This window comes from Anguilla rostrata, chromosome 18 (assembly GCF_018555375.3).
Source record: "Anguilla rostrata isolate EN2019 chromosome 18, ASM1855537v3, whole genome shotgun sequence".
Taxonomy (NCBI): Eukaryota; Metazoa; Chordata; class Actinopteri; order Anguilliformes; family Anguillidae; genus Anguilla; species Anguilla rostrata.
The window spans coordinates 26,129,729-26,146,334 of NC_057950.1; the positions used below are offsets into that span (position 1 = coordinate 26,129,729).

A 16,606-nucleotide genomic window follows, 5' to 3' on the forward strand; every position below is an offset into this window, starting at 1 on the left:
GGAGAATGTATGCCTCAACAGCTCAGTATAAACAGTGAAGAAATGCAAATTGAATCGTAGCACTGAGATGGAGTTCAGGGGGATGTGCTGAAAAGAAGCCAGAGTTATGAAGTCTGCTGGAATGCATCGGGCGCCAGTCCTTCAGCTGGGTGATAAATTAAAGAGTCCTGAAGCTTCTGAAAGCCATGAGAAGAGACAAATAAATAGTGATACCTGCAAAAGTCCAGGTATCATTAGCACAAAAACTAAATTAATGAAAAAACACGATTCGATTTTATCTTCCATAAAAACATTTGGTGCTCAACATGGGGTTGAGATTGTCCAAGTCCCACCCTAATTTGGAATGTCTGTTTGACCGTTTGTAGCCACGTTCAAGCACGGTTCCTCACTGCCGATTCAGAAGAATGAAGACATCCGTGGATCTCCTCTGGAACACGTGGTGTCACCAGCCTGCTTGTTTTCACACCGCAGCCAATAGCTGAGTTTGCACACTGTTCATTTGGAGGAAGACGTGCCATAGGTGGCGTTTGCATGCGGTCCAAGGGCACCCAATTGACCAGCAGGGGTCGATACAGAGCAATGAAATGTGGACCCCTAACTGTTTTACCCTGGGTGATGCAATCACCAGTTATGTGTCAGTGCTGACTACTGGCCACAGTCAGCACTGGCACAGTCTGGATTCAATATGACACTGTGGGGTTCATCAGTGCATCACAGCGTGGCAAATTAACTGAATGAGCAACCCAGACATCAGCATGAATTACGCTTATGGGAGTAACTGAAGAGACCCAAACAACTGGTTCTAGATAGTATGACCCATTAGAGTTAATTTAATAAAAGTATTATGGTAACAAGGAGCATCAAACAGCATTATTGATAGGCCAAAAACTGGACATATTTCTCCCCAAGAACCAGAGCACCCCCCCCCCCTCCCTTCTGTGAAAAATGGTGGTGAAGGTGTTATAGTTTGGGCATGTATGGCTGCTACAGGTACTGGCTAACTTGTCTGTATTGATGATATAACTGCTGATAGCAACAGTAGAATGAATTCTCAGCTCAAGTTCAAGCAAATACCACCAGACCCATTGAACGGTGCTTCATTCTACAGCAAAGCAATGTGCATAAAAAGTGCTGTAATTTCTACATGGTGAAACTGAAGTGTACAAAAATGCTCTTAAATAAAAGCTGAGCATGTGCACTTTGACCACATGTGATGAACTGTTTGATTGCAAGTTTAAAATTATGGAGTACAGAGCCAAATCAAGAAATAATATCTTTGTGCCAGACGTGTTTTATTAGCAACCGGTACACATAATCATTGTTATTATCCATGTGTTTCATTTCCATTTGAGCATGTCAGATGCTGAATTACCGGTGCCCCTGGAGGAAACAGAAGCAGGTCAGAGCTCTGAATCTTCCTGATGCGTCTATGTTTGGATCGCCCCTGCCTGGATGCCTTTCGCCAGCTATAAATGGCGGACGCAGCGAACGCAGGGACCCTCTCTGTTTCAGGCAGCCGAAAGGAGAACTGGACCTGCGCTCCTCTGAGCCCAAACGGCTCATATGCAATTTAATTTTAGAAGCACGGGGAGGTGGGGGGGGCGGCGAGTGTGCTGGATGGTGGGGGCGACAAGGTCATGGCACTTCAAAATCAACACAACGAAACATGTTTTAAAATTTTTTATTTTTTATTTTATTTTGAAAAGGCATTGCACTAGACGGTTTATATGTTATGTCATGGGTATGCAGGTCAGTGAGGCTGTTGCCTCCCACACTTGGTGTAATGATAGCTTTCCTTTTGTTATGTCCAGGACTGAGCAGTACCGCGGCCACATATAGAACATATTAGCTAAACAGAGCAGGACTCAGATTAGGACTGTGTGAATTTTCCCCTGCAGTTGTTGAGTGTCCAATGGAAGTTTAGCGCCTCCAGCTCCTCTCATCATCATGCACTGTTAAGTGTAGAAGAGTTATTCCATGAAAAAAAAACACAGGAGAGCACTGCAAAAACCAAAAAGTAAGTAGATTTTAGCAAGCATTTGAGCCTTATATTTATATTTAAGTTCTGTAACTTTTTTTTTGCTAAATAAGACCAAAAGATTGCCAGTGAGGCAAGACAGTTTGACTCATTTCAAGATTTGCCAACGGGGTTGACGATTTCACTCGTCAGGCAAAAAGTTAACTTAAAACAAGTTCATATTTTCTACTTGAGGGAAAGAAATAAGCTTACAAGTGTCATTACAAGACTAAAAAACTTGTTAAGACAGCCTTTTTTCTTGCAGAGAGACCCATGTTTATCCCATAGTTGTAGTTTTACTGTGCAGTGAGTGGGAATGCCTTACCCATATGTGGGCCAGTAGGACCGTTTCCATGCTTGGGGTGCCGACCTTCTCCCCTTTCATACAATGCCATACTAGATGCCCCGTCCCAGGAATCAGACCCGCTGTCCTTTCAGCCCAGAGGTCAGCCAGCCCCAGCACTGCACCACCCAAACAACATCAGCACCTGTTTTGTGAGCCATTCTGCACAGCTTTCCCAGTTTTGGACTACTTCCCGTTTCCTGCTGACTGAAAGACACAGTGTCCACTTTCTAGGGAGCCACTGAGCGTGTGTGTGCATGTGTGTGTGTGTGTGTGCATGTGTGTGCGTGTGTGTGTGCGTGTGTGTGTGCGTGTGTGTGTGTGAGCGTGTGTGTGCATGTGCGTGTGTGTGCATGTGTGTGTGTTCGTGTGTGTGTGTATGCATCTATGGTACCTGCATATTCCTGAACGACCTGATCTTATTTGTGTTGTAAATCGGTGAAAACATCAAAATATTTGAAAACAATAAAAAAAAACTATTTCTGCACTGCGCCTCTCCCTGAGTTGACGAAGTACTAAATGCTGAGATGTAAATGAGGAAAAAAAGCAAACGACATGTTTTTTTTTTATCCAAACGGGTGATTAATACTTCGCCTGCGTCTATATTTAGAGAGCCATATCAGAAGGGGCCTTGATCCACGTGGAGAGGGAGCGAGTTCAGCGATCACATGATGGATGACATCACTGCAATCTACCCGGGGCAGCTGTTTAGCTAAGCCAAAAAAAAGAAGGGAAAAAGCACCATAATAGGAAAACAAATGAGATGTTATTACTCCTTCATCTCTCTCTCTCCCTCTATTTTCATCTGCTTATGCAAGTTGCACCTATCTCCTTTCCCCACCCTCTCTCTCTCTTTCTCTCTCCCTCTCTCCCCCGCTTTCCCCGGTACTGCTGTGAATCGAGCCTGTGAAATGGAAATGAGTTCTAGTTTTTTAAGGCATGAAAACGAGGCTGTCTGCAGGCCCAGAATGTTTTTCTTTCAGATCTTGGAGTGCTGCCAAAACTGCGAAAACTGGAGCAAGTGAAGAAAGAGAGGGGGGGAGTAGAGAGGAAAAGCAGGTTTTTTCCCTCTGAAAAAAAGACGTGTAGTGATAAAAATAAATAAGTACATAAAAGCTTCAGTATTTCCATACTCAAATGCAAAATCTGATGGCAGGGAAAATGTCTGGGCATAACAGGAAATTCAGGAGAAGCTCTGGCACATGCAGCAGCCCGTGTATAATTACAGTTACAGTTCAGTCTAAGCCAGGACACTCGCTCTGTAAAAATACCTTCCCATTATTTTTGATACGGGGGTGTTCTTGTTTCATATGCACTCTACACACCTGACCTTTTGGTTACACGTGCTTGTCCTTTAAGGCTAAAGTACAGTCTTCCTAATAAAGGACATTTTTACTGGCAGTGTAGAAATTGCCAAAATGGCACCACAGAGATCAGAGCAAACTGATCACACTGGACAGAGTGTTATGTTTTTTTTTCAAGGTAATTTGATACAACTGATGAGTACCCTTGACATTTCACCTTTCAATTAATTCAAATTATTTCTTACTAAAAAAATGCTATAAGCCACATAGTTTTAATTATTTTCAGTTAGATCAGCGGTGGTGAACCTCCGACCCACGGGCCGCATACGTCAATATCACACGGAATCGCTGGATGTTTCATAGATTTGATATAGCCATTATATTGTTTTTATAAAAAAATAAATAAAAAAAAGTCGGTTATAACATAACAGCAAATTGCAAAACAAAATGAAACTTGGCCTTCGAAGATTAAGAAATAAGAAAGACAGAACAAAAGCAGTTTCTTCATCCAATTAAAATCTAGCAACGTCACTCGTGCGAGCCATCATCAAATATCTCAGGTGCACGGATTAATTGGGAAAATGGCGAAGCGAAGAAAAATTGATATTGAAGGTCGCGTTTTTAAAGAGAAATTGGACGGAGGATTACCTTTTTGTGCAAGTGAAAGGCAAGCCCGTTTGCTTAATTTATGGAGCAATCTTGAGAGGCTGCACTTGCAGACATGCAAGTTATGCTAATCTTGAAGGAACTGGACTCTGAGAAAATCAAGATGTTGAGGAATAATCTCGCTGCACAACAAGCGTCTTTCCTGTGGCTTAAAAAGGAGCGGGGCCGTGTCATATATGCAAGTTACGTGGTGAGTAAACTGATCGCTAAAGACCGAGGCCGTATTCCGAAGGCGAATTTGTAAAGGTGTGCATGGTTGCTTCTGCGCAAATACTTGCTCCAGAAAGACTGAAATTGTTTCAGAACCTTGGCTTGTCTCGCCGGACTGTGTCTGGTCGTATCAGTGACGTGGCACGAGATTCTGAGATGTCTGTGCAAGATTCTGTCGCCAATTTCGCGTTTTATTCACTTGCTACGAATGAGACAGCAGACACAACGTACACTAGCCAGCTAGCAATTTTTCTGTGTGGGATTACAACGGATTTTGATTTACTTTGATTGTTGGCTATGCACGACACTACCAGAGGTTAGGACATTTTTCAGAAACTGATAACGGTAATGCAGTCTTATGGTTTACCAATGGCAAAACTGAGTGGTGTGACACCGGACCAGCCACGGTGGGGTTTCACAACTGTCTAGTGACACTCCGCAAAAAAGCGATGGCACGTCTTGGTCTGGATCTAAGTGATGTAGTCACATGCCATTGCATTATTCTACTAAGGAAATCTGTGCTCACAGTCACTATGTCTGAACAGCGCGACGACAAGGGTTGTTTTCTGCGTTAAGTTCAGTAAAAGCAGAGGGCTGAATAATCGCCAGTTCAGGGAATTATGGAAAGGCCTTGAAACTGAGTATGGAGATCTGGTTTACTACTGTGAGGTGTGATGGCTAAGCTGGGAAACCATGCTGAGAAAGGTGTGGAGGAACTCGGTGATAGCAGGTGGCTCTGTGAGCTTGCCTACATGGTGGCCATTACAAGCCATCTATCAGAGCTCAGTGTTAAACTGCAAGGGCCAAACCAGCTCCTGGTCTCACTGCTTTCCCATGTGAAGTCATTTGTAGCCAAACTAAAGCTGTGGCAGGTGCGACCTGAGAGGGGGAGCGTGAAAGGACACTGGAATATGCGAGGGAATGTGCTCATTTGTTAGAGAAGGTTAGTGAAAGATTTAAAGATGCACAATAACTGGATCTCAACATCTTTGCCTGACCATTTAATGTCAGTGCTGCTGATGTACATGCAGCTAGAGATCATTGAACTGCAGAACAACTGTCAGAATTTAAATTAAGGTCTTCTATTTCAGATCAAGTTTACATATGACAATTCAGGCATCATAGCATGCATAAAATGTGTCTGTAATTAACATGAGAGTTCATGGCAGTCTATGGCCCACTGTCGTATACGCCAATATTAATCTGGCCCCAGACAGGAAAAAGGATCCCCACCCCTCTAGATCATATGTCTATTAACCAAGACTTTGCACCATAGAACCTTTTTTTTTCTTTCAAAAATAAGTGAAGACTCTATGGTTTCTAGGCTAATTATTCAGCATATAGTCTCTGTACCGCAAGGCATCTGAGGAGAAAATGTCAGCTTGGATGTTTCACGTGTTGGTCGTATATGAACCTTGTATTTCAGACTAACCAGACTTGTTTCCAGAAGGTGTGCATTTTCTCTGTTAATTCGCCCAGAAACCATGAATTTATCTCCACATGACTCCATTTGGGTTTAAATAAAAACACTGTGAGGTACATAACTGCCTCTGGCTTCTGTTCCTCTCTGGAAGGACAGGTGTGTCTAGAGACACAGGGTTCGAAGTCAGCAGCCTGGAGACTGGTTGTGGCGCGCTCCTAGACCTCAGCGAACCGGGAAACTCACAGCGATTGCTCGCCTTTTCGTTTACCTTTCAGAAGCCGTGGCTTCCTTCTCACCCTTGGACTCAGATGTGTCGTCTGCCTGGAGCCACCGGACCAGAACAGAGACGCGCGCACCGCGGACCACAGGTAAGACGGACAACACCGCTGCCCGTCTACGCTCATCTGATCCCATTACGCACGCGCTGACTGAAGGGTAGAGACAGATGCATCATGGGAGGGCTGACCATGGTTCCATTTATTTTATTCCCAACCGTCACACCAGTGCTAGCCGTGGTAACGGAGCATAATCACTATTGGGTTCACTGCGGGGAATTCCCTGCTGTGATGCACGATCATATCTTCACATAACCATTAATCATGCGCGCATAAGCATGGGAGATGCTTTGCTGACTGCAGCTAAGGTCTCCCCTCTTGTCCATACAGGGGATATTTCCATTTGCTTTTATGTCATTCTTTTCTTGGCCGGGCACTGTAACCATCCATATCCCACAGAACAGTCACAGACACTGCAATTTAACAGTGATGTCACTGACACACAAAGCCAATTGTGGGAGTGCCCCTGGCATTTACATGTAGGTGTATAGCAGATGCTCTTATCCAGAGAATGAATGAATGCCTGTGCTGGTTTGTCTTTTGGCCGTCAAACAAAACAAAGCAAAAAAAAAAAAGGAATGAAAAAAATGCAGCGAGTGGAGAAGATGTGTTGAATAGTGTTGGCTCGGAACAGAGCCAGTCAGAATAGCTACCTGTCTGTGCACAAAGCTAACCTTGGACTCCCCACATTGGAAAAGTCTGTGAAATAACAATGCTTCGGATGCATGCTAATTTCACCTGTGACAGATTTATGGCTGCTGCAGGTCGCTGGTAATGATGGATCATTTTGTTGTTGTTCTCTCTCCTCCCCCAGATCTCTCTCTCTCTCTCTCTCGCTATGTGCGTAGTGTGATGATTGGTTTGTGTAATTGTCTGGCAGGCTGGCCTTGTGTGGTCTTATTTGTTCAGGGGCCCTAAAGGCAGTCATTTATCAACTGTTTATTTGGATTAAAAAAGAGAACCCCATCCCCCCTCCCACCTCCCGCCGGAGCAAATCCGTAAATGAATCTGGTTGGGCAGGGTGCTGAGGCCCCGAGGCGTGGGCGGGTTGAGTGAAAGGACGTCGGCGATGTCGACTGCTGCTCTTCACTCGGTCTGTCCCTGAGTATCTGCGCACGTGACAAGTCACGTGACGCTGGGGAGAAACGTGGAGGTCATTCCTCTCAGTTGACGGGAGCTGAACGTCTTTAAAAGCGCCCGCTAAAAAGGGAACGCCCTCGTGACGTGAACGGGCCATTGTGGAAAGAAGCGGGTTAGCGGAAAAACCTGTGAGTGCGCTCGGTTGCCCTTGGGCTGTTGTACTGTACTGCACAGGGCTGGGCGACACATCTATCAAACTGTCTGACATCCACGCTGTTCCCACCGAGCAGGGATCAGCGATGTGTGCACGTTCGTGTGTATTTTGCAAGACGCTACAGGCACTCACACACACACCCACACACACACGTTCACGCATGCAGACAGGCTTACGAGTGTGTGTCTATGTGTGTATGCATATGTGTACATAGGTGTGTGGTGGGGGGGGGGGTGGGGGCGTGTGGTAGGTGAATAAACTGCCCAGGTTCTCTGCTCGTCTCAAATCTTCAAGCAACTAATGCTAATAATAGTCTATACTTGACTTTCACATTTGATACCAAGGTTAAAAGTAGCTAGAGAGACAGAGGATGTGCAGGAAAGAACTCATTCAGCAGTGCGGAAACTGGTATGTGAGTAGGATACGCTCGGATAGGGGATATATCTGGGCGGGTGCATGTTTTTGGGGTGGGGTGGGGGGCAGACAGACGGTATTTTCGCTGCACCAGCACACCGCTGCTTATGGAAAGCTCTGGATGTCTGGCCTGGAGGACCAGCAGACACTGCACAGACGGGCGGAGTCACGGAGGTGTCTAACCGAGCAGGTTCTCCGACACGTAGCCCAACCGCCCTGGCACAGACGCCCTGGCACAGACGCCCTGGCACCGACGCCCTGGCTCTGCCAACCCCGAAACAAAACCAAAACCCCACACACCATGATTCTGATGCCATCTTGAGGCCCTGTTTAACCAAGCGCTGGTTAAGTTGCGCTTTCTTTTTTTGTGTGGCGTTGGCGCTTTCCGTTTTTCATTACGCTCGCGTGTGTTTTCGTCTGCTGTATTCAACGGGTACGAACGTCTCACCTCTCGTGCCTTTTAACAACAGCTGTTGTCCTTGAAAAAAGAGAAAGTGAGAGTTCCGTATAACGTACCTGGTTATAAATAGCACTATTTTGTTGCCAAACAATAATCCGGTCCAATGGGACAACTTGGCGTAGGCAATACAACGAGCAAACATGATCTCCGTTTGTGTCAAAACGTGAAATCAGGCAAGTTTCTGCAATCGGTAGATTGCACCACTTTGGACAAAGCCTGCTCAGCAGTGTAACCAATGCACTTTCACAGAAAGAGAAAGCATTATGGATGGAAAAAAAGAAAAAGATGAACAGTAATCTGACTGCAGTGCCTTAGAGTGAGTGTTTGGGCCGGTGGATGCTAGACGTACTGTAATGGGGCCCAGACAGCCACACGCAGACAGGCAGCGGCAGAGAACCTTGCCAGTCCTCTTTTTTTAGGCATTGCGTAATCATTTCCAAACCATAAGACCAGCTTTCAGCAGTGATTATTGACATTTTCATTCAGTTACCACTCCCTTCTGAGTGGGCGAGAGAGAGAGAGCAGAGGGGGAGAGAGAGAGAGAGGAATGATGGGTCTCTATTGTGATTTGCATAGAGATCACACCAAACAGAGAACATTGTGTGGATGCTTAGAGTCACACACAAACTGCAGGGAAAACAGGACTGGGTGAGTGGCATGTGGGCGGCGGGGTCTGATTGATTGGCAGGCCATTGAACAGGCAGGCATGTAGGCGGGAGCAGCAGTCAGACTGGAACGGGGATGATAAAATGGCAGCAAAGTGATAGACATGAATAATCAGCCGTCACAAAAATAAAAAACGAACAAACAAAAAAACTTCTGACACGAAGAAACACAAAGTTTCTGGAAAGAAATGGCACCACTTTTCTTTTAATGTAAAATGTGGGTGTAGGCTGACCTGAAGTATGATGTCAGAAAGTGGCTCCAGGCCACCGGTAACTATAGCAACGGTAATGGCCTGTGGTCGGATTGGCTGCTTACTGTCAACTCTATGCCTGGAAGTAGCTAGATGGCGCGTATGTCAGCCCAGCTCACCTTGACGCGAAGTTAAACCTTTGGTTTCCTTTTATCTAGACGTGCAGAGAAAGCCGTGACAAATATATTCAGCAGATGTGTCAGTGTGTAGAAAGCACTGGAAAAGCGTGGTCCTACCTTCGAGCCTTTATTCACCTGAAAGATTAAGAAAAAATAACTATTTGTCTTCGAATGATTCAATGCTGTCACATACACATGCACACGCACACACACACACACACACCCACACACACTTAGTTTCCCTTCAGGCCTTGTGCGTCACGAAATACCAGGGAACCTTAAAAAAAACTATAAATAGGCGCACTCCTCTCCTGTGACCTCTGACATTCCCACTCTGAGGTGCCAGATCATTTGACGTAGAGGGTTAATCTTTTTTTAGTGTCTATGTGACTGACTGTTAAACCGGACTCACACGCTTATACCTGCCCCCACCCCCAATGGCCTCTCTCTCTCTGTAATACAAGCCCTGATTGGTCAATTGTGTTTGTTGTCTTTGTGGTTGCTACCTAACCCAGGCAGCACTTCATCAAATCCAGCTGGGGGGGGGGGGGTTGGTTGTCTCGATGTGACTCACTCCCTGTGGGTGTCTGCTTATGAAGCATCGACATGGCAGGAGGATAAAATGAAGGTTTGGGAAGAACACAATAGCACTGGGAGGAGCAATGTGCGTTCTTTATTTTAACCAATGATCGCAAGCATGTTTTCTTTACAAAGAAAAAATTATTTTTTTGACCAGACAGAGTTCATGAAAATTGTATTGCATGTTTTGTCGGTTAATTAAAATATTAATATTTTATTAACAATAAAATTCAAAGCCGGCTTATGGAGAGGGTAGTTAACACCGTGCCTGTCCAGGCAGAGACTGAGGAAAGAGTAGCGAGGAAGTGAAGTCCTTTACCATCCATCCATTATCCACCCTGCTTATTCCTGCCCAGGGTTACCGGTGCTGTAGCCTCTCCCAGCATGCTTTGGGCAAGAGGCAGGAATACACAGTGGACAGGCTGCCAGTGCAATGCAGGGCACGTGCAAAATTCACTCACACACTCATACCTGCGGACAATTAAGAGCCTCCACTTAGCCTGCCTGCGTGTCTTTGGACTGTGGGAGCCAACCCACACGGGCACGGGGAGAGCATAGAAACTCCACACCGAAGGCCCTGGCCAAGATTCGAACCTTGGACCTTTTTGCTGTGAGGCAGTGCTAGTCATTTTCAGTACACATAAAAAGTTACTCCAAAAAACTATGTGCTACCTTCAACCCATCACTCTTCTTAGTAGTCTGTTATAACTCCCCAAAGGGCAAACTCAGAACTCGCCTCCTTGAATAAGCTTGACTGTATGTAAACAAAATCTTTGAGAACAAAAGCCCCTTTTCTTCGACAATTTTTTTTTCTTTTTCACAGAATAAATTGAATTTCCTCGATGTGTGGGCTGCAGTGGCGTGCTGTACTCAGAAACAGCCTGATTGGTTTCACCTCGCGGTGCGCGGTGTTTCCTGCTGACAGCGCGCTCTGTGCTGAGCGCAGGGGTAAAGTCCAGAGCAGAAGCAGCTGTCTCTGACATCGTCTGCAGCCGTTACCTGTCACAGGCGATTTCCCACATCGCTGGAGTGTGTCAGCTCCCCTGCTTTTAATCTCAGAGCATTTCATGCCGTGCTCATGCCATATCCTGAGCTCACAACTGCTGGCTTCTCTGAGGAAGGCAGTATTGTTTCAGACGTTGGGAATGACCATATGTATCATATGAAAGCATCATTTTGTATTACTCCTGCGTAAAGTATGACGTTCAGAACATCCTGGCTTTGTTTTATAGAGCAACTTTGTTAGAAACTCAGCTCTTTATTATATCTCACCTGTTGTCTCAACGAATTAAAAAAAAAAGTTTGCTATGAGTCATTTATGTAATTTCATTTATTATCGAAAGCACTTGAGGAAGACATACTATCTATATACAGCACACACATGCATACATGCATGCACACACACATACACACACACACACACGCTCACATCCATACATGCACACACACACACGTTGTGTGTATATATATATATATATATATATATATATATATAAAATATCCTGCGCTTATCAGTTCAAACTTGTCTCACATACACTTCACTGTCTTAATTATACAGTTCAGTGGGGAAAGTAACGTGTCGGCTGATTCCTAAAATAAAGTGTTCCTATCTAAATTCTCACATGCAACTCCCAGGAGAGGTGTCAGCATCACTTGGAAATTCTTCAAACGATTGCAGATTTATCCTCGGAGAGGTTCAGCAGAGATGGATATCACGCCTTTTCTCCGGGCTCTCGATGAGGGCCGTGTCAGTCTTGGTGTCACCTGACTGTAGAGCGGCGAGCGATCGAGCATCACAGAGACATCTCCCTGCTTGATCCCTGATAATGCGTGTCAATCCCAGAATGCATTTCTCTCCAGCTCCAGCTCGGAGACCTATTATCATTCCAGTCGCGCTTCTGTAACAAGGCCAAGGTGATCTCTCTTTCTTCTCTGCTCCCTCTCTCTCTCACTCTCTACCCCCACGTCTTATCACATCTTTTCTCTTTTTTTTTTTTGCTGTTGAGAATGGCGACAGGACTGCCCTGTCGGTCTTTAATCACCATGATTGTTTGCCGCCTGTCCTTTGGATTACGGAGGAAGTCAAAGTGGCTCCAGCATATTACCGAAGTTTGTGTTTACCCTGTCTAGACGTGGCGTGGGATGTGTGTGCCTGTGCCACTGCGACCTCAATCATGTCTTTTTTCGACGCTCGGCGTTTCGCGCGCTCAGAGTATGAATGCGGGCGCCTCAGAGCGAGGAGGGACCGAGTTTGAGTTCCGACTGAGGGCCTTTCTGTACGAGTTTGTGTCTTCTCCACGTGGGTTTCAGTCAGGTACTCTGGTTCACTCTCGCAGTCCAAAGACATTTAGGTTACGCTATCTGGAGACTCTAAATTGCCCAGGTACGAGCATGTGTGTGAATGGTGTGTGGGCCCTGCGATGGATTGGTGACCTGTCCAGGGTGCATTCCTACCTCTCACCCACTGCATGCTGGGATTGGCTCCAGCCCCTCCTGTGACCCTGGCCTGGAATAAGTAGTTTAGAAAATGGATAGATGGGTAGATGGATTGATGGGTGGATGGATGGATGGATGGATGAATGATGGATGGATGGATGGATGATGGGTCGATGAATGGATGGAAAATATGAATGGAATTTTCACCTGTAGGTTTTCTGTGCTTTAGAAAGTTTAAATAAAACACAAAGCATGGTACGGTTGGAGATGTCTACTCTGGCAGTACAGAGTAAAGCACCCGCATACATCCAAAAAGAGTCCTCTGTGGCATGATGGGAAATTTGTGGCTTTATTTAAAGTGAGCAAAAGTGAGCAAAATTCCCAAAAGAGAAAGATTTGAATGGAATATTCATCACCCCCGCACAAAAAAATCCTTTTTTTTTTTCCACGTGGAATTTTAAGTGACAGCAAACTTGCCAGCTCTTGGGTGGCCAAAGAAGACAATGTTTCAAGTTTTGGCGAACCGTCTGTCTCAGTCCTGCCGGAGTGTCGAAAGTAATAAATGAAGTACACAATGAAGAAAATGCCTTTTGAAACCGACACCGGTTCTTTGACTGGCAGCGATTGGCTGCCGTTGGTTGCTAAAACAAGCGGGTCCTTTGTCCTGCCGAGCGAAGAACGCGCCGGTGAAGACCCGGCTCTTCAAAAGGAGGACGCGCAGGAATGCGAGCAGCCGCGCGCGAGCCGGCCCAGAATTCCCTGCCGGCGGCCTGTGCTGATGTCACTCACCGGGAGAGACGGGGGGGCTTCATACTTTCCAGGGACGCGTTTCTGATCCCCCCCCCCCCCACCCCGGGCTGCCGCAGGAGCAGCTGCCAAGTCTAAACTCGCTCTGAGGACACGGATAAGGGCGTCGATGTGCCCCGTTATTTTAGGGTCTGTGGTTGGGGATGGATGGTGGGAGGGGGTGGGTCTTACGTCTGTGCGGCCCCCCCGCTGGGTCTTGGCTCAAAATTAATGCAGACATCCAGCAAGCGCGCCCACCCCCCCCAACAAAAAGGCCGTCTGAGATACCTGAGCTCCCAGCGCTGGACATGCGGGTCGAACATGGCACAGACGTGGGGTCAGAACACGCACTGGCACAGCGTGTCGGATCGCTGGCAGTGTTCACGACTCTCTTTGGGCTAAACTTAGCCTTCGGCTTCAAGTGACACGGAACCTCTTTAAAGACACAGCTCCGTGAAAACGTATTTGCCCCCTGCCTGATTTCCTCCATCATTGCATATCTGTTACACTGAATGGTTTCAGATCTTGTTTCAGACAAAATGTCATATTAGATAAAGGGAAACTGAGTAAAGGCAAAACACTGATGCTGTGGCAGGACGTGAAACGAGCAGTTCATACTCAAAAACCCACCAGTTTGTCTGAATTAAAGCAGTTCTGCGATGAAGAGTAGGGTAAGAGTCGTAGCAGTTTATAAGAAGTTAAATAGTTGTAGTTGTTGCTGCTAAAGGAGGTGCAACCAGTTATTAAGTTCAAGGGGGCAATTACTTTTTCTCATGGGTGATATGGGTGTTTGGTATCTTTTTTTCATTAAATTAATGAACTCATAATTTTAAAAAATGCGTTTTGTGCGTTCTCAGTTTCCCTTTGTCTAACATTTTGTCTAAAGATCTGAAACCATCCAGTATGACAAATTCACAGTAAAATGTCCAGTGTTAATTTGACTCTAACGGTGTTAATTCAATACTGTCAGGTAACATTTGGTCCCAGTGGGGACCTAATGTAAACAGATAGTGTCAAATTAACACTGTTAGTCAAATTAACACTGGACATTTTACTGTGTGTGCTATAATAAAGGAAATCAGGAAGGCTGTAATGTATTGATTTCCCACCCAATAATTTCATTTAGAGGGGTGGGAATTGTGTGTATTCTGTGATTGTGGTAGGAAATAAAGATAATGGCAAAAACCAGGTTATAACTTAGGAGGAGTGTGCTTATTAAAGTGTTTGTGTTGAACAGGGAGCCTTTGAAAGGCTTTGTTGGCCACTTGAAGCTTTGCTGAGAAAAACAAACCTTTACCTGTTATTTCTCTCGCTCGCGGTCGATAAACGCACTGGCACATCCGTGAGCAGCCCCTCCGTTTCACCCTCCACGGGTTGTGAGATTATCGAGCGCTTTTTTCCGTTCGTGCTGGGTCCTCCTGTTAAGCTTCCCTTCCCTCCCATCTCTCTCTTACCTCTGTGTATGTCAAGGACGGAGAGACTCGAACGCACCCTGCGGAGATTATTTAAAGACCTGGCCGAATGGCTGTCAAGGTTCCCGTAAAAGACCCTGCCCATGGGCCCGTCTGAGAACGTGCTGCCTGACTATATGCCTGAGTCTGCCTCCGACCATTTGACACTGCATGAATTTAAAGACGCGGGAGGATCGTCGCCATTAATCATCTCTGTTTAAGTTCACGCATGGCGCACCATCCTAATTCTCATCTTGTTTCCCTGCGATGTAGTAATAGCCTATTACAAAGCAAAGCCAGACAGGCTGAACACAGATTTGCTCCTATATTTTATCCCTGAAGCCTGACAATAACCTTTTAAAGGTACAACAAAAAGTTCTAAAAGATAAATTTGCTATCAGCTTTATTAATTAGTCAGGTTTATCTGGAGATTGCATGTGTAGGAAAGCCGGGCAACCCAAAATGCTCAGTAGTGATCTCATTACACGTACAATCTTTTTTAGGGGATTATAAACATCCGGTATGTTTTTTTCTTACTGCTGCCACAGCAAGAAATATAGCGTACATGAACCGTTTAGATCTTTACCCCTCAAACTCAAGACACAGAGAAGCAAAGCAGACCACTTTCCCTGGGAGGTATTTTCAGGAGTATTCCTCAATTGCCCATGAAATGGTTAAATTATTGTCCAGTTTCCCCATCGTGTGTTTTTATGTTAGTCCTTTATTCCCTCTGTAAAGTGTTGTGTGACAGTGAGCATTAAAGATGGAGTAATTGGTTGACTGATTGAGTTCCTGTTTCAGAAATTCGTACAAAATAACGAATAGTTTTTGAACGGTCCACTGCTGTCGCACTCGCACTCGCACGCACGCACGCACACACACACGCACACGCGCGCACACACACACACAATGTTAAGGACTGCCACTTTTCAGCTCCCACCCCCTGCACTGTTTAGTCAGATGACTCTGGGTGGGTTGGGAGGAAGGGTCCGCACTAAGGAGGAGGAGCCTGACTACCATGAAACCGAGGTAGTAGGGTTAGGGGGGGGAAGGGGGTGGATGTGGGGACGCATGCCACAAAAACGCAACACGTGCCGGCCATTCCACAACACCCGAGGTGACCCCCCCCAGGTCACGCAGCCCCCGCAGGCATTCCGGACTTTTCCGCCTGACTTGCACGGCTAATTATCTTTACACCGAGGTTAGAGCAAAACAAAAACAAAAAAAAACGGAGCGGCGGAACTTCCATCTTGCCATACGGATGAGGGGTACGAACTGGCGCGTTTAGGAAAAGCCAAAAGACTTTGGTGAACGGTGCTGCTTGTAAACTGGTTTGCAACACATGGAGCATAAATGCTTTACTGCTGTGCATGACTACATGCTACCTAGCCAGCGCGAAGAAAAGGAAAAAACAGGATTAGACTTAACGTATTTACACCGGTAAACAAGCATGTGTCTATCTATTTTAACCTATCTTGGGCTTACAGCGAACGTGCATGGGGGGTGGACGGGGGGGGGCATCATGCAAAGTATTTACATGGTATGTGGTAGTGCATGGGTAGCCTTGGTCTGCTTGCCTTGGAAAACAGTCCCCAGATTGCCTGAGGTACAGTTGTTCAGCAGCTGCAGTATGATTAGTGGGAATATGACTGAATTGCAGTGTGTGAGGGGAGAGAGAGGGCAGATTGCAGTGTGTGTGTGTGTGTGTGTGTGTGTGAGCTGGGCTGATTTCAGTGTGTGTATGTGTGTGTGTGTGTGAACTGGGCTGATTTCAGTGTGTGTATGTGTGTGTGAGGGGAGAGAGGTGTGATTGTAGGGTGTGTGTGTGAGCTGGGCTGATTGCTGTGTGTGTG

At 45.9% G+C, this 16,606-nt stretch overlaps 1 long non-coding RNA gene and 1 other non-coding gene across 6 annotated transcripts in view; one reads left to right on the forward strand and one right to left on the reverse strand.

Moving 5' to 3' along the window:
* Positions 1-2,299: 2,299 nt before the first annotated feature.
* Positions 2,300-2,409, reverse strand: LOC135245385 (U6atac minor spliceosomal RNA). The gene has a single exon (XR_010327216.1). It is a non-coding gene; the product is annotated as a U6atac minor spliceosomal RNA (small nuclear RNA).
* Positions 2,410-4,056: 1,647 nt separating this feature from the next.
* LOC135245352 (uncharacterized) overlaps positions 4,057-16,606 on the forward strand; it is a 109,575-nt gene continuing 97,025 nt past the window's right edge. Inside the window, exons 1-3 of one of the 5 annotated variants that reach the window (XR_010327199.1) lie at positions 4,078-4,520; positions 6,239-6,331; positions 10,904-11,372. This is a non-coding gene — a long non-coding RNA (uncharacterized LOC135245352). Of the gene's footprint in view, positions 4,521-6,238; positions 6,332-10,903; positions 11,373-16,606 lie in introns of those variants that run through there. The other 4 variants (XR_010327200.1, XR_010327203.1, XR_010327202.1 and 1 more) reach the window with 4 other exon arrangements.